This window comes from Colias philodice, chromosome 12, assembly GCF_061535455.1.
Source record: "Colias philodice isolate Cphi_HAF_F1 chromosome 12, ilColPhil1 Martin Lab GWU primary, whole genome shotgun sequence".
Lineage (NCBI taxonomy): Eukaryota > Metazoa > Arthropoda > Insecta > Lepidoptera > Pieridae > Colias > Colias philodice.
The window spans coordinates 4,443,064-4,468,728 of record NC_143097.1 but is presented as its reverse complement, the minus strand read 5'-3'; the positions used below and the strand labels follow the sequence as shown (position 1 = coordinate 4,468,728).

Genomic DNA, 25,665 nt, shown 5'->3' with positions numbered 1-25,665 from the left:
AATTATTCAAGAGCCGACCGACAAATTACAAAGGAGACTTGTAATTTGTCTCTCGGTTCACGTGCGTTGGCCACCTTCGTACAATTGATGTTTATGTGTTTTGACATGACAGTATGTGTGCTGCAAGATGTTTTGTTATCAATATACACATGATAAAACATTTAATGCACACCAAATGCACACCAAGTGAGATAATGACCAAATTAAGGTATTAGAAAAGGTTAACAAGTTTCCACTGATACGAAATTTGTATATTTATAAATTGTAAAATCATAGAATATCTGAGTACATTAATATTAGTTCTATTTTTGACATACATTTTTACTATGATAACTATCAGTATCGTAAAACTCTTATCTCTCTACATCGAAATCTATTATCAGAACATACCTACAAACTATTCGACCTATTCTATCCTTTTACATTCTACCTTTATGCTTCCAATAAATAAGAAGTTAATCCAAAAACTCTAGTTTTCGTAATGGGTTTACTTCGGGAACCGCTAAATCTCTCAGTTGCGGAAAGTTGTAAATTGTAGCAACAACAATTAGGTTAGAAGACAGACGGTGAGCGATCTATCTTTCTATTTTATTCGGGACGAGCTGAACGTGGTCGACATTTTGTCACATGTCGACGTTAAATTACTCCATGTGGCGCCAGGCCACATTTAAATCTGGGAACAGATGGACAGCTGGAAATTAATAGCCATTTATATCAATATAAATTTAACTAGGTATCTAGATATTGCATACAATAATAAATAATAATTAAGCAAAAAGTAAAATTGTAGGTACACACTTTGTAACAAGTATATTCATATATTAGGATTAATTTTATGTATCTGACTTAAATGTAGGTATTTAGGTTGCAGGTTGAATAAAATTATTAAACTCATCTATTGCACGCCTCATAAGCGAAGCGTTGAGGTGGGTACTACTGTCACTTCGCGCAAAACATCTGATTTTTCAAACTTAAAATGTCTTTATGTATCATACATTGCACTTGTAAGATAATACATACACACACATATTAAGAAAAAACACTATTTTTAACGTTCATGATATTTTTGATGTCATTTTTGTTATTTAAACTAGTTAAAAAACAGTTTAAAAAAGTTCTGTCTTGGACGTCCGTGTGTCTGTATGTGCGGATCCTTTTTCTTGTTAACACGATAGCGACCGAAATACTTTACTAATCGAGTCTTTTTTTTTCTCTTACGCTTGAGTATGCTCAGGAATAGAACCCTTTCATTTTTCAGGGTCTGATTCGATGTGGTTTAATTGTTATTAAATAAACAAAAATAATAATTAATAAATATTTATTAAAAAAAATTATGAGGCGTGCACTTTTGGATTTTCCAAATTATTTCCATTTGCATGCTTGTAAACTCTTCGCGTAATAGCGTACACTCCAGAACTAGGCCTCTAGAGGCCTGTAAAGCCTATGAAAGACTTTGAAAAATTACCTTTGAGAGCGCTTAAATACATAAGCAACAACGAAGCACTTTGAAACAATTTTGTGACACCTGTTGGCTTACATTGTCGCGTAACTACTCCATGAATAAATAGGAAATTTTAGTTTGAAAAAGAAAAACTTAACACAACGTTTCAAGTATATTCCCGTCCTGACCCTTTTTATATTATTACATAGATGTTTAGAGGTTTAATATAGGTAATAATCAAAATATATAGAATGTGTATTTTTGTATCCGTAGTAGGTATGAAATGAAAAAATGGTATCTAACACAGGTATCAATTAATGGAAACAGTCTCAGATTTGGTTACTAACAAACTCACTCTCGGAGATCCCTAAGATAAAAAGTATTTTAATTTGCGGTGTACATACATATTCTATGTGTATTAAAAGGTAAACATTTAATTGCTGTTTTCTTAAGTGCTTCTGCTAATGCTGCGGACAGTATAATAGCCACGTACCTACCCACGTTTAAAGTATTTTATCGATACCGCCCTCAGCCCTCCCAAGTTGCTAATACTTGTATACGTAGTATATTATTATTAGTCTGTGCTAATACATATTTTATAGACAAAGTCAAAATAAAAATGCTCTTTCGTGTTTATTTTCGTCTTATTTCAACGGAATGGTTTAAAATTATATATTTTGAACGAGTTTTGAACATAATATAATATATTGTACAAAATATATATAAAACATTGAACAATAGTAATAAAAAGCTCAAAATAACGACAGAGGCTGCCTCGAATGCGTGAAGTTTAATTTTTCGAATGCGCAACGCGGTCCAATTTTTAGGCCATTACACCTTTAAGCTGAAAGCCGCGGTCGCTTTACGAGCGGACCCGATTTCGTTCACATCCTGCAGACATATGGCTATATGCAAATTTAATGGCACGTTGTTTATTTACAGCCGAACCGACAGCTTCTCCGGAACGAGTTTGTTTATTACAATCATTATACTGATTTATTATGATAGCGATGATTGTAGTCTATCTCTAACTTATAACCTTAATAACATCTCTGATCATTTTAATTCCGCAGACGAATACTAGCTATCTTACTTTCTCTTCTCTTAAATACTATCACTTTATATAATCGTTTTGTCGGCAAACAATCTCACGGTACAGTTATCTGTCGTTGTTATCCTGCAGGAACCAGAAGCCAGGTTGATAACCTCCGAAACTATGATCCAATAAATAATAGAACCTCTCATAATATGTCGTCCAATAACTTGCACGCGCCAAGAACTCTTATGTACCTCAACTTAAGAGCTAAAGCTTACAAATCAAGCGAAGGTTGTTTATTGATACTTTTTATACTCGTTTATTCCTTACACCCTTTGTGTGATACACAATGCACGTCGACGTATACTGAATGTAATTGTGTGAACGATTTGTATGATATTTATATCGTTCTTATGTTATTGATATAATACTGATTACATTTTCATTGTTCCAGGTGCGTCCTTCATGAAAATTTATTTAAGTCACAAGCGTGAGTAATTTTTGCCTTTGATAGTAGGTATACATTATTTTTGTATCGATGAGGTATATAAACTTTGAATTTAATAATCGGCCTATAGTGTTCTCTAATATTTTGGAGATATTAGAACGAACTGAAATAATCCAAAGTTTATATTGTACTTCAGCAATATTGTAGAGTCGTTTTCTCGGCAGCTCATACAAATTATCGGTTACGGTTTCAAAGTTATGAAGACGTTTCGTGCAACACAATGCGAACGCCTCCTTTGCTAAAAACCGGGCGGTCACGACTGAAATACTTCCATAAGTAATAGCTGAGTTGAATAATGATTGCTAGAGCCGTAACTTTATCACTGTGCGAGTGAGTTTCATTTTTCATTAAGTTTATTGTATAGAGCTGTTACGTCTGCGCACTTGGAGCTGTTCATGCCGCCGACAAAGTGCGCGTCAGGGCAGACAATAAAATCAGACGTGTCATGCGGCAATTTCTATTGGTCTCAGTATTCTCTGTCGTCCTTTGTTCTGGTACTCAGTGAAAGTTGTGTTATCTTACATAATTGTGAAAATTAGCTGCCCTTAGACACAAGGTGTGATACAAAATTTCCATAATTAGCCATTATTATATCAAATCCTTAAATATCGTATTTATTCGGAAAAATTGCATATATCCTAGTGTCCGACCGAAACTGGTTTCCAGGCCGAAACCGAAACCGAAACCGAATGTTCGGCCGTGGCTTCAGTTTCGGCCGAAACCGAAACCGAAACCGAAACTCACGTGGTCAAGTATGAAATTTCTAAAAATACTGAACTTTGGTGCATTTTACCTACTATTTTGCCTTAATTAGGGCATGAAATGAAAGCACAGTACATATATTAAATTTGTTGTAATCATTTATTTAAAAATAATATAATAAAATAAAAAAATAATATTTTTAAAATATTAAGAATAACAACTTTAATTTTTATTATTTTTTCAAATTAAGTTCTCAGTAAAATCAGTCATCTAAATCAAATCAGTAATTGTTACTGTTACTTTAAATACTAAGTTTTGGTATTTTGAGATCTTTCTCTTTATTAAAGAGTCTTTAATACTTTGGATTGATATTTGTACTTAGAAGAATAATCAGTCTCTTTTAGGTACCTCTTATATAAAAATAATAATTATTAATTACTATTACACCCAGTTCCAATCTCAACATAGATAATCAAAAATTGTTTCCACCAGCGTGGGTCAACCAACGCTTTGACAGCGTCCGTCAAAGCGTTGCCGAGGAAAACGAAGTTAGGCGAGCGTGAACGTGTGTGAACTAAGTTCACTGAACTTGCGAAATAAGTTTCGGTTTCGGCAAAAGTTTCGGCCGATTTTGGCCGAAACCGAAACTGCGGCCGAAACTTGATTTTTGGCCGAAACTCGGCCGAAACCGAAACCGAAACCGAAAGTTCGGTCGGACACTAATATATCCACATATTTATTAAAAGTGTATTTAGTGTTCTAGCTGTAGTCATGATGAAAAACTATTGAAGTACACTTTGTAGATATTAAAAGCTCAACATAGATTACAAAATAAGGCTTTGCATTGCAACGTGTGATCGAATAATATTATTATAATAAGCCAACATTATTACAGGTAGGAATTATGATAATTACAATATTAGCATTCCAAGCTAAGTGGCCGGCTACATAATAGTTCTATAGATGGCGTCCGCAAACGTTTTCGTCCATAAATGAACACTTGACTGCAATAGGCGAAACCATATGGCCGCGCATATTTGTTTGTACGTCACTTGACGTACTGGGTCACTAGCATTACTCTATCGGTTTCGAAAGGTCGCTCCATTCCGCTCGGAGGCTGCTCCCTGATCAATAATCGAATTAGGTCGGGTTGCGCATATTTGTCGGCTTCATATCTATGGTTTAAAAGCAGGTAGCTGCATTCTCTGAATGCTGGAATTTGGAAGGCCGCCCGAGGTCGTTGCAGTTGTTTTTAATGGTTTTATTCGGAAAACTTTTTACTTTTTGTGCAAATATTTTCTTAAGTGACCGCCCTGCGGCCCTTTTGGATGCCACATGTTTTATTTTGGGTTCAAATAGACCGAGCGGTATTTCAATAAAGGGACCGAATGATTTAGCGGAATGCTGAGATAAGATAATATGTTTAATGCACTTAATTAGTAATAACCCATACATTACATATAGTTGTATTATGTATATGCCTACTACTTAGTAAATATTTGCAAATATTGAGTGAACTTTTAATAACATTAAGATACGTTTTTCATCTACGCAATGAAATAAAGGAAAAGATATAATACATTTTCACTTTTTGTTCAGCTTGTGTCCATGTAAGCGCATTTTTAACCGTCCTAATTTATTCATTCAAACATGACACAACCACGATCATTAACAGGTTTTTTTGTACGATTTCCTTCTATACCGGACTTGTTCCCGCAAGTGTTGAAAAAAGTGACCGCCCAGGCGCTCAGCCTACACTGTTTTTATTGACCCTTTGACGCGTTTCTTAGTAAAATTGAAGCGGAGCCAATGTTGTCATCGTAAATCTAGTACAACTTGCGCCTAACCAGTAAACCTACATATGTATAGAGTGTTTATTAGAATTTCCAACTAAACGTATTTTTATTAGTTCCCTATTTTGGTTGGTTCCCGATTGCTCTCTATGCAGTTGATACTACACAGCAAAATACACTGATTCAAACTACATAATTCCTAAGACAATATATTGAGAAAAAGAATGGTTGAAATATAGTAAATAATAAATGATGTAAAAAATATATTGTATTACATATAATTATGATATAATATAAGTACATACCTATAATTTGCAAGATAATTCGATGCCAAATGGACGATGGAATTTTTTAATATAAAATGACTTATGAATGAATGACTAATCTTGATGAGTAAAGTTTACGTAATTTTGGCCATAGTTTATATGAATCAGCTGAGTCTCAGATCGCTCACGGCAAGGACCGTGGAAAGTACTCAATATGAAAGGTCAGCTACTGGTTGTACCCAATGAATGTCATTATGCAAGGGTAGCAAATGAACTCAATAATTGTTATGTAAAATTTCGAGAAAGGCCTGAACTTCCTCCTGACATTTCAAAACAAGACTGATGTGTTTGTATATGAACATTGAAAATACCACTTCATAGTCTATAAGCTGCATTTATATAAAGCGAGGCATTCTGAAAGCTATAAATAGTCTGGCCATTGTGAATGTCGAGGTTTTCTATGCAACTCTTGATTTGTCTTCATTCTCAATTGTGGCACGTCACGATGACTATTCCATTGCCAGTGGCAGGGTTAAGCGATACACGACATGTAGAAATGAGCCGTCAAAGCAAGACGGTGCGTCCCTCCCTAGTCCCTCACAAACGATCAATAACAGCTGAGCGATGTTAGTTACGCTTTTCTCTGTCCGTTTTGAGTTTCTACCTATAACTTTGTTTATTATTGGCTGCTTAGGATAGTTTTATGTGACTTTCGCGATAAATGTTCGCGTTCATTATTAATTATTATGAACGCTTAAGTATGCAAAGTCTTCGCGCTTTCTCATTTAGCTGAATGACAAGAAAATTATGTTTTTGTTTGAAATATTTATACCTATTGCGTTTATGGACAATTCGCACATACGGAATAATATTACTCATTTATAACTTGCATTTATAACAAAGGAATTGCTGACGGTCTGAAATATAATATGCGTATAATACTTAGTTACATCCGTGAGCTATTTTGCATGTCTAGATTCATGCGGTTAGCTACCTACAATGTTCATATTATGATATTTCTAGGAATGAGGTTGAAGTTTTGATATAATTTCGTAAAATAAACTTCAAGGGATTTGTAAAATAAATGCCAGGGTAAATAGACATAGGTATATTTCGTCATTATTTTATAAAAAATATTTATGTCCATATGTCATTATAATATTTAATTATAGGAATATTGATTATTGTTATTGTTATACAGCCTATAGTCATCCTCTACAAATGGACATTCCAACTTCCAAGCCAACAATAACTTTCAATTCGAACCAATAGTTACCGAGATTAACTTTTTCCTTGCTAGGTTACTTTGCAAGAAATCTTTTATAAACGATGATGCTGACCATTATTTCTAATTATTATGTAACAGTCAAAGTACCTATGTATAGTTTAATTTGTCTATAAAGATATAATAATAAAATAAAATAAAAAAATCGGAGACTTTGTCAGCGACATAATATCTACATCGTGTCGTTAATAGTGTCTAGAGTCTAGACTTTAGGAATGCACATTTTCGTAAACATTGTCCCCAATTTATACATTGTGCAGAAATATATTATATGTAGTTTATCTTTTTAAGTCAACATTGTCTAGACTGTAATTAGTTTTTATTGTGAACCATGTTTTAATGCGACTTATGCAAGACCAACGCGTACCTACGTTTTAAATGTTTAAATTGTTCAAAAGATAAAAAGATAAATTCATTTCATGGCCATTAGCCATACTTTAATCTCATTGTATTTATACACAAGCTCGAGGCATTTTAATTTATGTTTAATTCGTCACACGATTCGATCTTCGTTCCGGTTTCACATGCAGACTCGCAAAATCGATTTCGTATCGATAACCTAAAGATTTCGCTAGCCAAATAACGGTTAACGATTGATTAAGCGAATAATGATAATTGAGGTCACACTTGCAAACACGTTTCTTGACTTTAATCTATTAGTACAGTTTGCTTCGCAAGTTACTTTTACGATACGCTACTTTCTTTTTCCTTGTTAACTGGGAAGCGATTTCTGTGTTAATTACAGCTCCAGGAAAATTATAAGTTTAATTTACATATAACAAATTTCCATAGGTATATAAAAATATACATATTTAATTAACTTATTGCATATTTATTTACTAATGACTAACCAATAAAAGCTGCATTAAATTGGTGGATGGACCGGATAATGAGTGATGTCCTAGAGTGCTCGGTTGCCAGCTCTAATATAAAATCAGTAAACTTAAATTAACATTTTAAATAGTAAATTGACTCGAATAAAATAGATAACCTTTTTTTATAAATGCGAAAGTGTGTATGTTCGTATTTTATTCAGGTAAAGTCTCAGTAATTTTATGATATGATTTTTATGTTTGAAGATAGTTGACAGGCAGGAGCATGAGCAAGACATAAGTCCTGTCCCCCTTAGGCTACTTTCTGCTGAGATGAAACATCTCATTCCCATTAGACTCCATTTGGCGAAGCTGAAGCTAGTACATATACTTATAAAGGAAATATACAAAATAGTAGAGTTTTAAAAAAATGGCTATAAAACGTTTACGCGTTGCAACTTTTGATCTTCGTTTACTTCCGAATATGAAATTAGCCCTACAGTGTGGTTTATGTAGATTCCTGCACATGGCGGCTCTCATAAGAGGGCAATAAAACTTGCGAACGGGATATGACGTCTAAGTTCATATGTTGCTTTTAGTGACGTGCGACAAAAACATGAACATTCTTTTCTTGAGTTTTTATCAACGAACAGTTATGATGTAATAAATTAAATTCGTATGTACATTTGTTATATGTATATGTATCCTTACTAATCAGCTTCTTTGTATAACAGAAAAAAAAATTATTACATTTTTTATGCGTAAATCATTCACCTGAAGTCCTGAAATCTTACTCAAATTTTCTGCGTTGTCTAGTAAAGATGACCAATGGTGAGCCCTATGTTTATACATTATATTCATGTTTTTTTCATATACATAGTGGAATGTTCTTAGTATACTATGTAGAATAAACATTCTATGTCAAAGAATACAATCTATTATGGGTATGCGTTGGCAGCGTTATTAAATTATTGATTAAACGACACAAAGGCAGGATCGATACGATAGGAATTTCCCTGATATGGGTGTGAGTTGTGACAATCTATTCATCGATGAATGCAATATAACAGATGGTCTATGATTTTCTATTAGTTTTATATTATATACCTTTTGGTACAGGCTGTGGGTGACTCTTTAGTCTTTAATGTAGGTAGTGATATTTTAAAATCTTCACGATGATTTTGGGGCAGCTATAATTTGGACTATTAATTTATGAGTATTATTTATATTACTTACTGTTCAAGCTCAACAATGTCTTTATTTTAACTCCGAATTAGAATTAATCACACAGTCTTTATTTTAACTCCGAATTAGAATTAATCATTGCTCTGAATAATAATGCTACACTATTCTAAGAACAGACTTTTGAAGAATACATCAAGAAGATATATTTACTTAAGGTTTTCCTTGTTAACAATAACACGTCGCTGTTTTACATCACAGTTATTTAAGTTGGAAATAATCCCAAGATGTTTGGTCAAGATCCAACAACGGATATCTGTGTGTTAGTCAAACAAACAGTCGAAATAGTACGAGGAAGAGTCGGACTGACCTGTCTTATCTGTATCTAAATAGGCTTTAAATGTTCAAACATGTGTGACTGCTACGAGTGGTTGTATCTAAAATAACAATATACATTTGAATACCAGTTGAGAGTTTAGGAGTACAACCGTCAACGATAACTATTGTAATGCATGCAAGCGGCAGTGCATTAACTTTAAATATAAAAATAATGTATCTCAGTATAAAATGTCAAAATAACAGCTTTCTGAAACACAAATCCTTGGGATAAATAAGGACAACGTACTCACTATTTCAGTGCACAAAGGACAAATGCATTTGAAAGTATGTAGAGTACTTGTAACAATAGCATACATATATATTTTTTAATGTTCGACTCTCTGTCGTCATAATTCGGCTTATGTTTAAAATGGTTGGACTTCAACTAAATTTTCATTTGCTCATATGCATTTATGCTGGTAAATAGGTCGGGCTACTTTTGTTTTCGAAAGCAAATCAGAGTATTTCGAAAATCATAAAACGGGGAGTCGCCGAAATCTAGTTGGAAGTACACGAACGTAATTTTATTTTATTTTAGAATTGAACGAAATAATTTATTAGAGATTTAGAACAAAGACGCAAAGTTTACCTAGGGATAACAAAAGTGAACATACTTTAATATCACGTATGAAAAAGAGCGAGGAATGAATATCCGTTTCATTTTCAGCTTTGCTGAAATACATTATATATATGATCATCTATTGTGATGAACGAGATTGTACATGTGCGAACAAATAAAAGATTAGAATAGCTTCAACGATTTTGATCCGTCAATATCGCTGATTGGAAACCCGGCGCCGATCCCGCTTTATTGCTTTTATTTATTTGCCAGGCCCGAGGCAATGCCTTTCTCTAATATATTTACATACATTTGTTTTTATCTTCTGGAATTACATTACAATGGTGACCTAATATTGGTATGAGGTAGTTATGTAAGCATCTATTTTTATATTCAATAAAATCGAGATATATTATGACAAAACCATTCCACTTATACGTAAATCGTTTAATACAAAAGGATGAATAGTTGTGACCTAATTACAATGGATCCTAATAACCCAATTTGTTTGTATAATCCCACTAAAATCGTAAAATCGTCCATTAGTTTTAATAGAGCGTTAAGGTTAGTTAACATTTAATATGAATGGGGCTAATTTAACTTGTTTGCGACATTACAGAGAGTTATGAGGTTATTCGGCTAGGGGTCGCTTATCTCTCGCGGACAGCGTTGCGTGACCGCTCATCTCGTTACCGCCCTCGCGCCCTGGCGCCCCGCTGCGTTTGCATCGCGCCCAATGAAAATCGCCCAACCGAAATTATTATTTTAACTTCATTATTGACACTGCAGCCCCTTGTTTACATCCACAAAGGCTTACTCAAACATGTAATCTAGTTACCATCGAGATAAAGCTTCTATACGCATACATAAAATATATTTATAACGTGTAATTTACTCTAATAAATTAAAATGTTGGCTATCTTATCAAGATTGTAAAAATTGTACTACGTGAGGGAGTGTATAATTTTAATATTATCATTTGGTAACCTTGAAATAGATAAGATTATTAGCAATCAGCGTTTCTGTTGTATTTTGTCGCAAAATAATATATTTTCAATCTACATCTTTCAGTAATTTCTTTATTGCCAAAGAGATACTTTGCTCTCGTAAACTTTGTAAAAATTTGACTCAAAGATAAGAGTTTCTAACACTTTAGCTAAAGTGCTGTAAGCTTCAGAACAAGTTTTAGTACTTCAGACATTAAGTTTTCACGCTCACGGCCGACAAGGGAATTCTATACACGATACATAGCGCGAGTACGTCACATGTAAGTTGTTTTGAATAAATCGTATCGAGATTCGGGTCTCATTCACAACCGTATGTATAAGTTCCTCTCAGTATCCGGAATTAAAAACTGTCCTCATTTTCTCTTGAACTTTTTTCTGAATCCCTCTTCCTAATTTGCGCAGCGTGTGAATAAAAAATCAACGTTAATCCTTGCTTTATACATTTGGAATGTAGAGTTCTTTGCAATATGGTTGCCTTTAATATCAAGCACTATTCATCAACGCGCTAGCTTTCTGTTTATCCGATGACTTGCATGTGAGCTTCAAATTCTGTACTATTTTGATATTGCAGTTTGTTTAAAAATATGTGCGATTTATTTATTTATATTTACCATGAATCTACAGAAATTGTTCTGCATCATTTAAAAGTTTAATGTATAGTATGACAGTACACATTAAATATCATACATCGTGGAATTTTGTATTAGCTTTTGTAGGCCATCTCAATGTACCCATATCCACATTGATGGATATGTGATCGCTAATGAATAGCGCTGATCAAGCACAAAGGAATAAATCAATCTGTTCATACCTTTCCCTTTGTGCCGTAAATGGCGAAGATTTTATAAATATGGTAACAACGATGGTGGAATAGCGCCAGGAAATATCTAAGACCTTAAAATTGCACTTGTGTTTATATATCGATTTATTGAGAATGTTTACTATCATTTTCTTACATTAGAATTATTTACTTGTCGACATTTATTTTGATGTTTGACTTATTTCCAAATACAGCAAATTGCACTTTAAAATAACCTTATACTTGTATTTTATAATGTATGATTTGTATAAATTGCAAATTGTATTATATATACTATATCTTGATTTCTTAAAGTTTCAATATTTTAAAATAAACAGAAGATAGTGAAAGAAAATATTTGCTATAATAATACGAAGTCAGACTAATAAATACGCCTATATCTTTCATCATTGTTTATTTTATAAGAAAGTATCTAAACCCTAGGTTTATAAATAATCCTGCGTCCGAGGATTATGCCGCCTCCAGGTGTTTCTTTTATGAGACACTTAGCTTTCTTAGCGGTGTATTTCGGATAAAATATGCTCTATTACAAGGTGATAGGGTTTGGAATTTCGTGTTATTAGGAACACAATCGATGAGAATCTTTTGTTTACGGAGGGATTTGTATCTTAGGTGTAATCTCGCTCTTGGCGTATCGCAAGTGGCATGTTACGTGTATGTATCGGATGATGTAGTGTCGTATTAAAGGTAACCATTTATTTTTACTCCAGATGCGGTATGATTTAGATTAGTGCTACGTTGATTTATTAAAAATATTGTATAGAGGTGGGGCTCTATACAATACAATCATTACCTACACTAGAAGATAGAGCTACCTACTTACCTGTGAGATCCTTAGAATAAAAGCTTATGCTATTAACAAAGCACTTAAAACTAAATATGTAATTGTAGAGTCACCTTCAATTTATATTAAAAAAATAGGTAGTATAAATAATAAAGTTCCAGTCTAGTATTTTGGTTTAAATAGCATTTGTCCAATAGATATAAAAAAATAATTTGGAAAATCCAAAAGTGCACGCCTCATAATTTTTTTTTAATAAATATTTATTAATTATTATTTTTGTTTATTTAATAACAATTAAACCACATCGAATCAGACCCTGAAAAATGAAAGGGTTCTATTCCTGAGCATACTCAAGCGTAAGAGAGAAAAAAAGACTCGATTAGTAAAGTATTTCGGTCGCTATCGTGTTAACAAGAAAAAGGATCCGCACATACAGACACACGGACGTCCAAGACAGAACTTTTTTAAACTGTTTTTTAACTAGTTTAAATAACAAAAATGACATCAAAAATATCATGAACGTTAAAAATAGTGTTTTTTCTTAATATGTGTGTGTATGTATTATCTTACAAGTGCAATGTACGATACATAAAGACATTTTAAGTTTGAAAAATCAGATGTTTTGCGCGAAGTGACAGTAGTACCCACCTCAACGCTTCGCTTATGAGGCGTGCAATACGAAGCAGCGAGCTTGGTTGCTTGACGAGATGTACTTACGTGCGCCGGCGCATACTTAGGCGCCATGTATCTTAGCATTCGGCATATCGGATCTTGTCTATTCTCCTAATACAGGGCTGTGCATCTAGCTAGACTTAACTTTGTTTTAAAGGTTATTTAGTTTAGTTCAATGTTTTAAATGGTCACTAAATTGTTTTATATTTTTGTTAAATAAGAATGAAATAAAATAAATGCGTGTTTTTAGAAATTCACTTCAAATGTGTATTTTATAATTGAAGCTTACTTAGCGACTATCGCATATAAGGTATTTATACAATGTAGAGTTCGACGTAAATAACCCATTCATTACCGTATAACATCAATGCGCATTGCGCACTTAAATATAATACACTTAAAATAGTTTTATTGGCTATAAACAATAAACGAATATTTATAGTATAAAATGAGATCGGAAGTCAGGTCCATTCCGTGTTATCAGATTCGAGAGAGCGTCCCTAGCGTCATGTCGCGACGACGGACGCGGGCGCAAGGTCGTAGGGTGCCTTGCTATCAACACTGGCGCCTCCACACAATCACGCGAATCTCTATCCTTTGTGCCATCCCTACAACACCAATTCCTTTAATAGCCACACTAGCACAGTGTTTGTTGAAGCAATTGTAATAAATCAGTGTGTCAACGCTTCTCATTCTAACACTATCCTATTTTAAACGCCTAGCGTATAGGAGCATCGTTGACGGTCAGACGCAGTGCGTCATTGAGATTAATTTATTTGCTTGCATAATGTGTATTATGATTAATATTTGAATACAATTATTGATAAATAACACAACGCCGGGGGCCGAGTCACCTTCGTCCGTAGGAGTTTACCCGGAGTATGGATACCCTACACGTGGCCCCTGGGTGGTGCTAATCAGGTGACATGGTGGGAGACAATCGTCGCGGCTATAATGACCACCCATCAGCTGAAGCCGTGTCGCCAAGCGTCCGCGTTCCGACACGATGAAGCTGATGTAGCCCATGTGAAGACGGGTCGAATCAGTTGCGCTTATACAACCTGGACGATTTGACGCACACTTATGTTGTTGCACCTGGAGACTAGTCATGGAGGGTAGCGGGATCCGAGGCACGGTTCACCGCTGGCCGACCGCTAGTCAGTAGGGGGCCCAAGTAGCGTGCTAGCCACATGTGAAAGGCTGCCCCGCCAACTAGCGAAAAATCCCAAGATGCGCCATAGTGCCGGTTGGCGACCGGACGAGAGGGCCCTATGGACATCCTTGGGGGGGCTCGGGCGTCCCCGCAGTCTCCAGACTAGTCCCCATAAGTGTAGCTTCTGAATGTGCGTCTCAGGTCTAGAAGTATAGCGCCTCGATTCACTGCCGTCTTCACACCTACTTCACTCTCCATTAAAATAATGAAAAAGACAAGGTACAAGAAAAACGTTGTACAGCGGCAGCACTCCCTCTCGCTGAAAGTAGACCTCACTAACATCAGAGGTCTACACTCCAACCTCGTTGCAGTCCACTTCCACCTAGAGACTAGCAAGCCTTGTATCTTGTTCCTCACGGAGACGCAGATTAGATGTCCGTCTGATCAGGCGTACCTATTGTATCCCGGCTACACCCTGGAGCATAACTTTAAAGCTCGGTCAGGTGTGTGCGCGTACGTACGTGACGACATCTGCTGTCGGCGTCTCCGTTACCTTGAAGACCCCCATTTCTCTGTACTTTGGATGCTGGTGGACACAGGCCTAGAGAAACTCATCTATGCTTGTGTCTACCGAGCGCACAGCGGAGACCAGGAGACGATCAGGCTCACAGAGTACCTAAGTGAGGCGGCGGATGCTGCTCAACACAAATACCCTTCCGCTCAGCTAGTGCTTCTGGGGGATTTTAATGCCCACCACCAGGAGTGGCTATACCCATACCAGTGCACTGACCTCGCTGGGAGAGAGACGCGTAAACTCGCTATAGCGTTAAATCTCACCCAGCTGGTTCATGAAGCGACGCGGGTTCCTGATGTTGAGAGCCATACAGCCAATTGCTTGGATCTTCTGCTGACAACCGATCCAGACCGTTACTCGGTAGCGATTTCATCGCCGCTTGGCAGCTCCGACCACTGTCTGGTGAAATCTGTATCTGTCTACTCGCCGCCCGATCCCAGTCCCAGGGGCTCTCGGCGCGTGTGGCGATACAAGTCAGCAGATTGGGACGAGATGCGTTCTTTCTTTGCATCTTATCCCTGGCGGCCTGTTTGCTTTTCTTCTGAAGACCCTTCAACCTGTGCGGATGCTGTGACTGATGTGCTGCGGCAGGGAATGGAGTACTACATTCCATTCTCCGATGTAGCCACGTCCAGCAAAGCTCAACCCTGGTTCAGAGCTGAATGTAGACGCGCTGAAGCGCTTAAACATGAAGCATATCTAGCCTGGGCTGATGCTCGACACCGCAAGGCCAAGGACGTATCTGAGAAGAAGAAAGCCTTCAACCGGGCCGCCAAGTCCTGCAAAAAGGCTCTACGGAAAGCTCGATTTGACCACGTTAGCCGTATAGGGAACAAACTGGCTTCTTACCCTTCTGGTAGCAAAGCGTTTTGGTCCCTGGCAAAGTCGGTTGAATCGAATTTCTGCCGCCCCTCACTTCCTCCACTGCTGAAACCAGACGGGTCGCTGGCTCACACTGCCACGGAGAAAGCGAACTTACTAGCTACCCTGTTCGCAGAAAATTCACGTCTAGATCCCGCAAGCGCCAAACCTCCCAGTCTACCTGGATGCGAGGTGAGCATGCCAGAAATTCGCATCCGTCAGACTGAGGTTCTGAAAACGCTGCGAAATCTTGACGTGAACAAAGCTAGTGGCCCTGATGGAATACCAGCCATAGTGCTTAAAACCTGTGCGCCTGAGCTCGCTCCTGTCTTGACACGCCTCTTTCGCCTTTCGATGATGACTGGAAAAGTACCGAAATCATGGAAACTTGCCAACGTGCAGCCTGTGCCCAAAAAAGGCAGTCGTGCCGACCCCTCCAATTATAGGCCAATTTCAGTCACGTCCATACTCTGCAAGACTATGGAGCGTGTACTGAACAGCAGGCTAATGGCACACCTAGAAGCGAACGATCTACTCAGTGACCGCCAATACGGATTTCGCCGAAATCGGTCCACTGGGGATCTTCTAGCGTATGCCACCTATATCTGGAGTGAGGCCATCGAGAATCATGGTGAAGCACTCGCAGTCTCCCTCGATATCTCGAAGGCCTTCGATAGGGTCTGGCATGATAGTCTTATTGGCAAGCTTCCATCGTACGGTCTGCCTACTGGTTTTTGCGCATGGATCTCAGATTTCTTGAGAGACCGGTCGATTCGAGTAGTCGTCGACGGTTGCTCGTCCGACCAATTGGCTATTAATGCCGGGGTCCCTCAGGGATCAGTTCTCTCCGCAACACTATTCCTGCTACACATTAACGATCTGCTGAAACCCGGTATCTATGGGTACGCAGACGATAGCACCGTTGTGGAGAGATACGCATCCAGCGCGCGAGCCAGTACGGCACAAATCCAGTCTCTACGGGAGGCGATGGTCGAACGCATGAACTTGTCCTTACAGGCAGTCTCCGAATGGGGCGAGGCCAATCTGGTCAAGTTCAATGCGACCAAGACCCAGGCGTGTCTATTCACCGCTAAACGGAGTCCATTCAACTTAACTCCGTCCTTCCAAAGTGTATCCGTACCGATAACTGACCACCTCGAGCTTCTTGGTATCACCTTAACGCCTACTCTCAACTTTGGTTCATACATTGAATCAAAAGCCCAAGTAGCCTCAAAAAAGCTTGGTATACTGGCAAAGGTGAGGCAGTATTTCAGCCCGGGACAGTTGCTCAACCTCTATCAAGCACAGGTCCGTTCGTGCATGGAATACTGCTCTCACCTCTGGGATGGATCTGCCAAATACCAGCTGGAGACACTTGAGGCGATAGAGAGGCGTGCCAAGAGGCTAATAAACGACGATGAGCTAGTAGGCAAAAAACTCCAGAGCCTCGCCCACCGTCGCAGAGTGGCAAGTTTATCGGTTTTTTACCGGATACACTTTGGAGAGTGCGCTGCGGAATTGCACGACCTAATTCCGCCATCCCCATTTTTCCATCGTTCGTCGAGGCGCACAGATTCTAGGCATCGCCACATGGTTGACGTTCCATTTACCCGGACAAAGCGGTTCGGATCGTCATTCTTTATTCGAACCGCTAGGGACTGGAACATGCTTCCTGAATCTGTGTTCCCCGACGAGTACAATTTGGAGGTCTTCAAGAGGAGAGTGAACAGGTACATTTTAGGGAAGCGCGCTCCATCTTAGGCCACATCTCAGCTTACCATCAGGCGAGATTGTGGCCAAGCGCTCCCCTATTGTACAATAAAAAAAAAAAAAAAAAAAAAAAAACAACGCAATAATGGATTGATTCAAAAATCATTACTGCACTGTAGTATTATGTTACATAGAGCGCACCTAGAGACATGTGAACTGTTGTTTTCAAATAAAGATAGGTATAAAAAGTTATGAAAAAGTTAAATTTATACAAATAAATGCGTATAAATCTAGTAAGCCGCTTTGTCCGGGTCGACCCAGTATAAATAGATATAGTTATTTATAAATTCATATGTAACTCTACCATTCAAATATTTTTTTTAATCTTTGCTCTTAAGTAAGATTAATAATTAATTCAATTTACTTATCTTTAAAATATGAGTATTATATTAGAACCCCGATAATCTGGAACCCCCACTTAGCCAGTGACCGCAATAATACATATGAATTTCATAACAAAATGTTAATTCTTGGTCGACTTTGATATGATGTATTTTAAGAAAAAAACGTTTTCATAATCGATTGTCCTTAAATATTACTAATCTATTCTTATGAGCATTTAATATACCTTCTAATACTATATGAATGAATGAATGAAGATATATATTATATAGCTTGCAATCCGGATGCTTCGGGAATAATCTGGCATCGCATTCTAAGCTTGTCTGGATTATTGAGAACCTAATATAGTTACAATTCCGTATCACAGGCGTATTAAATCGATTTCTGATAAGAGGCAAGTGCTCTACGTATCTAGTTACGGGGCGTTGCTAGCATTCCTGCATGTTCTAATTAATTGTGTCATAGATCCAATATTGATTAAAATAGCATTTTAACAGGCTTTGAGTAATTGATTATTAAAGATTACTTCAAGATACAGTAATGTAAATTAAGGTTATAATAAATGGTTTCAGTAATCGATATACTGTTAAATTTTATTGGACTTTAGTCATGATACCTTTTAAAAATTGTTATCTATCGAACACGTGTTATAAACATAACATAAAATGATCTTGCTGTGGGGTGTAACTTGTTCAATCTAATCACTACTACATACGTGTTATTACCTCTAATGCTGAATTAGTAAAGTAATTAAGGTTTGGTTTGTCCGATGCGTAGGCCGAAGATACTTCGTATCTCTAAAGATATCTTATTCCACCAGTTTTATTGGGGGTTATAAACTTAATTACCACATAACATGGCATCCATAAAGATCCATTTTGTTTATTTTAATTCTTATTGTTTATAATTAAGTTATCAGCGCAGTTGTATCGGCTGATGAATTCTTTCCCACAAGGATTATTTTTCTATTTTATATGCCACCATTAGACATTAGTTCTGCATATATACCTACTAATCAATTAATCATTGGGACGGGAAATCTGACGGACTATAAATTAATTTTAATTACTAAAAATTTTTGATGGTTAATAATTTAATGATAGAAAATTAATAACAGTGGAAATACTAAATAAGGAATGAAAAATTGTTAATTTATTAGGCAGCTGTCAATTGCGTATGAAATAAAGTATCAAGTTATAGCAAAGCAAGCCATTATGTTTTGTCATCGCTTTTATAGTAAGGGCCACAATAAACATTTAAATATTACCCTTTATAGTGTATAAATTCAGCACGGTCGGATACGTGATTTACTTTAGTAGGTTTAACGCATTTGCAACGGATGCAGATGTTTATAGCGGTAGTCATTTACAAACCGCTGGCGCCGATCATGTAATACCATACATTTTATATTCAATTAGAAACTAGTAACGTACCGCATTACCATATAAATAACAATTATGTGAAAATGTAAGAAATGTGTGTGATGCAACCCTACCCTTCACAAATGTCATAGGAATTATGGTAGAGCCTGTCATCAATAATGCTGGCGCGTGCAAATACTTCTGTTGAGGGGATTATTCGTGTGAGCGTCACAGAATAGACTCGGCAAGTGCAGGCCTAGGGGACTCGGAATACGATTACATGCACGTTTATTTCATTTATCATGACCATAACGCTATACATATTTTACGTCTTTTATGGACCATTCCATTCCATAACGATGATTAGAATCTCTCGTTTTGGCATTTTTGAAGAACAATAGACACTCCTTCTCTGGACATGAAAAAACCGTATGGGAGGTCTTAAATGTTTATGGGTGTTACCATTGGTATTTCAATTCCGCTCATAATGCGGTTTATAAGCCTCGAAAGTATGTTTACGATCGAATTTTTATGTTCGGCTAAAGATACTCTTGAGCGCGTTTCTGCTACATTTGCATAAGAGATATCTGAGGTCTTTACAATTGCGTCACAACCCTCGTATTTCATCCCTAAACCCCGGCGTAGGGGATGTTAGATTGTAGTCAGCAAAGTGATTTTTGAGCTTTATCTATTACATAAGTCACTAAGCTGACTCATAAGATTATTTATTCTATGCGGTTATAATATAAATTTTGTTGATCACTAATGCATAAACATGTCATGTCACACACAGTCTTTAAAAAAATTTTCTCTATTATTATTATTTATTTATTTAATTCCTCAATAATTTATTTCATGTACATACTACATAGTGCAATCTATTTCTCGGTGTTATGTCTTGCAGACACCGGGACAAAATGAATATTTATCAATTATTTAATATAGATCCGATTAATCGATATTCAATTAACTCACTTTAAAGTGATTAATAGTATGTACTAAGTAGATTATATCATAGATGTAAGATGTATAATGTATACAACAGCAATTGCATAAAACGTATATGTTTCATTCACAGACACAACTTAGAATGCGTGCGATTATTTAAGGATATAGATATTGTAGATATATTTATATTCAGCAATTACTTAATCCACTTCGTTCCAGAGCATATAAGAAAAAGAAAACGTATACCTACCTTATTCCAATTATTCCACGATTACGCTGTCTAGCCACATATTCATAATCATATTCAGTCTGCCAATCCGCCATACCCTTGAGACAAATCAATAAATGGTTTTGTAAAATTTTCCAGTACCTATATAAGGTACATGTCATCGACAGTGACTCAGTTTGGCGGATTGAAGTACCATGACGTTTTGGGAGTAATGACATGCCAGGCCCATCGCACGCCCGTATCGGCAGACCATTATCGAGTTAGGAAATTCAAATGCGTTTGTTATCGTCTCGCAGGATGTTTGTTAGTCTGCGAGGACACGTTAAGAAAGTACTACAAATGTTATGCACACATACGACCATTATCTATGTACATCGTGCTGTTGTTAATGTTTTCCAGATCATTTTGTGCTGAGATTTTTTTAGATGTTAATCTAGAAACATCTAAATTATGTCTTACTGAACAATGGCAGAAATAAATTCTCTTCTTTTTTATATAAGAACTAAGAAGTATGATAGGCAAATAAAACCCTACCATTAAATGAACTGGAGTGATTTGAAATTGCGGGTTTTAGAATTCATTGAATATTGGAACTCTTTTGACTTTAAGTGGGTACTTTTAAGAAGGGTCTACCGTCTAATTCTTTATCAATAAGTCGCCAGCTACGGCTCTTATACAGTAAGTTATAAGACTTTTGTTATTATCTACTGCCATCTGTGTTATTAAACATATAAAAAGCGATTTATTATATAAGTTTATTAATTAATTAAAATAATTTTTACTCTATCGTTCGTAAAATGAAAGTCTATGACGACATAATTAAAAATTAAAAGACTAGTTAAAGACTAGTTCCCATCCACACTGCTTAATATAAGTTTATATCGTCGTCACTTAATAAATATTCCATTAGCAATCAACAACATAATGTTATGATGGTCAAACAGAAGTCCATACATAACATGACTATAAATCAACTTGTCAACATGTCTTGTTTCCTTTTGCAGAGTACCAAAACGAGCGACTTATCACATTCATTGATCTCATATAGTATATTAGACAAAATATTATATCTTGGCACCTAAACTACTTGTAAGATATTTAGTATGTACCTATGTCATAATTGGACATTTCATACACAAGTTTTTATTAAGTTTTAATATTTTAATGAATCAAATTACTAAACATAGACTATATCGTAAATTCTATTTTAATAACAGTCAATGCATTTTTATTTTCTAATCAATGAATATACTCATCTTGTCTACTGGTACCTATTTGACGTACAAAGGTAGTGAATGCTGTAATTGTTAGAAGTATTAACCACATTCTAACGCGAGGAATCATAGCAAGTCTTATATCACTCGAGCCACGTTTCAACTGAGACGGTAAAAGACAATGTGACAATGTGGTAAATTGCAGTGGTTCGGAATGACTTCACAAGCATCTACGACAGAAAGGGGACTGAAGTGCCTCCTTGCATCCAATTATATACAACTTCTCTCTTTTAAAATTTAAATCTGTTGTACTTTTTCTTATGCTGAAGAAAACAAAGATTTGAAATGTAACATTGAGAAGACAATGCCACTCATTAGTAAATTAATAAGTCACATTATAATAGATTGTTTGAACACTACGAACGCATTATACTTGAGACAATTGCCCATTCATTTGTAAAACTTACACAATCAGTACAAGCCTACGCTCAGAACAATATCTCTTGAAACTTTGCTACAAAATTAGATAACTTCATTAAGCCCCATGACCGAGCAACTAAATAAGGCACCTTTTTGTTGCTATCGGGATGGGGACGCTAATTACAACGGTTTTCGGACAAAGAACAATGGGGCAGTAAACCTATATGTGTTCCGATCTTCAATTGTTATTAAGAGGGTTCACATATAGCCTTTTATGTCTTGAAATGATGGTTGCCTATTTTTTATAGCATTGTTTGACTGTGCAATAGGGGAATAAAACTACAGTAATGAGTTGGCCGCGTCTAGCTATATAGAGTGGATATAAAAACGAGGGTGGCGCAGGATTTATCCCTGTCAAGAGACGACGCCTAGCCCGGGGGAGCGAAGAAGACACGCCGTATTGTAACGGCTCGGAAAATCATTTTGTGGATGTTCGGTAAAGAGAAATGTCGTTTTTTGCTGATCAAACAATCCGGAATTTCTATTTCGGCAGACGTTCAATAGTGCTTAATCTATGTTCTTAAAATAACAGATGGATTACTTGGAATATTTTCGGAAAAGTCGTTGTGAGTATTTCGATTTTAAATTATTTGTACAGAAAGCAGAAACCTGCTTATTTGAGGGAGGAAATGATTAAAAATGAACAGTAGGACTAAATGAATGAGTCGGATTGAATGCAGATAGAACCTGTTAATTTAAAAAGTACTTTGCTCGTGGCTGCCGCTGAACGCCATTGAAAAGCGGGCGTGTGTTTGAACATTTTCATTTAAATTTTCGTGTTTGGTTTATACTATTCACGTAAAATAAATTTAATTCCAAGCCCCTACTTCTAAATACGAACAAATTTTCAGTTACTCTAAATTATATTGAGTAGTATATATATATTCTCTATTAATAAAATATATAGTAGAGTTACATTAAACTTTAGACTGTTATATATATAGAGTACGAACTAATATGGTTGTAGTTCTAACTGCATTATAAATGATAGTAATTTTCATTAGCACATATGCATGTAATTTATAACTATTATAATATGCACGCAATATGTGTCGTGAACGAAACTATGTTCTCTAAGGTGCCATTAAGTTGTCTGCCGACACCGGCTTCCAAACTTCACCTCAAAGTTGCAAAGCTTTAATCTAAATCGCTTCAGGCAGCGGAATAATCTTGAGATTGATAGTTCAATATAAGTTCGATATTAATGGACATTCTATCGGCGGATATTGTGATACCTTGAGGAAATTCTATAGTTCAATTGGTATTTAATATTGATCATGATTGGTATTTGAATAGGAAAATATACTTTAGTAGGTACGGACAAAGAGACTTTACTTACAATAAATTTGCCGTTACCGTGTAGGTACGTAGTATTTAAAATCTATGGACGATCTATGTAATCAGACATGAAATTTAATCGTTCAATTGATGTATTATAATATACTTAATACATTTACTACATATTTTACTTATATATAAGTAAGTACGTACATACATTTTTTTACATAACCATTTATTGCTCGGACAATTTGAAACATCTGCTTCGTCTAGACCCCTAGGGTGCTACTCAATGCATAATACAGCACTGTCTAGCCCATCTAATGCTAAATCTATGTTCCTACGTTACCCCTTATTTTATTATTCAATCCCAAAATTGCAACAACAAGTCACGACATCGTAAAATATCTTCAATGTACCATCCATTACATTGTTGCCAATGCATCACAATTCACAAGAGAATATCTCACCAATAAATATGTATTATCATTTCATATAATTCATTTTGAGTAATGTCTCAAATAAATAAGTTATTGGACGTCTTATTGAAATCGGAATCTATAGGCAACGTTTTTTGGGTCAGTCCATCGCGATCATGTTTCGTCACCTCCGGTATCATATTCGAGTGAAATGTAACGCTTTAAGCATTTTTAAAGCTAAAGTCTAGAAGTATCTTCATTTAAAGCTTATGCCTTGTTTGCATAGTCCAGAGGAGTGTAAATATTTTGGACTTGAAAGGAAAAATATTATTCAAACAAATATTGTATTTAAAGAGATGGTTTACGCTATGCTTAAATAAATAAAGCGAAGAGAATGAACCGGACGAGTTTTAATCAGGCACAGTGCACTCAAGTGTCAGAGAGCAGTTGGGACAACGAAATTGTTTCGTTGGAGGACTGTCGTTCAACTTGCTACTTGTGAGCCGCCAGTAACAAGGGCTAACACTCTCTGTGCTCTACGTGCTCTATCAATTGGATGAAACATTCGTGTTTGAAGCATATGAAAGCGTTTTGTAATTACGAGATTATACTACGTCTTACAATGTTGAGAAATGTAAAATAGTAATCATAATTATGTAATTATCATAATCGTAGATACAATATGATAACCAAGAAGATAACACTTTGCTCAATTGTGGAAAGACTTGCTTTTAGTACACTTATGCATTGTCTATAAACTATAAGATTTTTATTTGAACCCAAAACATGTACTTATAAGATATATTCAATTATTCAATACACATTGAATTGTTTATTACAAATCTTGCAACATTCTAAATCTTGAAACATCTTGCACAAACGCTTCGAACACCGAGCGATGTCACCAGCAATAACCCGCAATGGAGTTCAAAAGGTACTTGAGCATAAAGTATAGGAAGCATTTGGCTGACATCCAAATCAGACACCAGCAAGCTACAAGTGTCCGATCGGTTGGCATCATTCACAATTGGGTAACAGAAAAGAGGACAGAGGGAAGCGATTACTGTTTTCGTTTTATTTAATTACTGATTGGCTATTTCGTAATATGCATCAGGTTGAATACGTTCCCCTGCTCTCAATTTCTATACTATTTATATTGTTCGTAAAACTGTTGGCGAGCGCTTTACAAGTTTTATTTAAAGTCATAACCATGCTGCTTCAACTGTTTTATGCTTCTATGTAAATTTTATGTTATAATTATTTTGAAAATGCCCTAATTTCCATTTCACATAAAATAAGCTTTCGTTTTATGTACCGGCACTATAATTTGTTTTCATTGCATAAAATGCTATTTTTGAAAGGCATCATTTTCGTTACAACGACATTTAAATTATCTGCAAAGTTCAGTTGCATAAAACGTTTTATGTAGAGATGGGAGAGCAAGATGAAAAATTGAAACCTTTTGTAACGTTGATTAAAATTTAAATTCATTTAACACTCGCTTATCTATAGAGATTGATTGAGAATTGCATCACTATTTTCGCATTCGCTCGGCTTCACCCTCTGGCGGAGAGGAGGTCCTTTCAACCCGACCCCTCTCGGTACTCAAACTTGGTGCTGCAATGTTTTTATTCAATTCCCTTGATGAATAAATTGAGAGCAATTTAAAATTTTAATCTGGAACTTTGTGCATGTGACATATTTTATAATGCGGGGCGTAATAGAATTGCTTTGTTTTAGAAAACAATTGGCACGTGTATTATAGTGGTTCAAAAACATTACTTAGTTATA

General features: G+C 36.0%; 1 protein-coding gene and 2 long non-coding RNA genes across 5 annotated transcripts in view; 2 read left to right on the top strand and 1 right to left on the bottom strand.

Moving 5' to 3' along the window:
- The window catches only part of LOC149483913 (uncharacterized), a 227,323-nt gene that overhangs the window by 50,673 nt on the left and 150,985 nt on the right, over window positions 1-25,665 (top strand). The window lies entirely within an intron of this gene.
- The window catches only part of LOC149483922 (uncharacterized), a 188,253-nt gene that overhangs the window by 140,042 nt on the left and 22,546 nt on the right, over window positions 1-25,665 (bottom strand). The window lies entirely within an intron of this gene.
- p130CAS (Serine_rich_CAS and FAT-like_CAS_C domain-containing protein p130CAS) overlaps window positions 1-25,665 on the top strand; it is a 55,366-nt gene that overhangs the window by 14,828 nt on the left and 14,873 nt on the right. Inside the window, exon 2 of one of the 3 annotated variants that reach the window (XM_089701451.1) lies at window positions 2,932-2,967. The exons of the other annotated variants lie outside the window; for them this stretch is intronic. The gene's annotated coding sequence lies outside the window, so the exon portion shown is untranslated. The remainder of the gene's footprint in view (window positions 1-2,931; window positions 2,968-25,665) is intronic. 3 annotated transcript variants of the gene reach the window in all.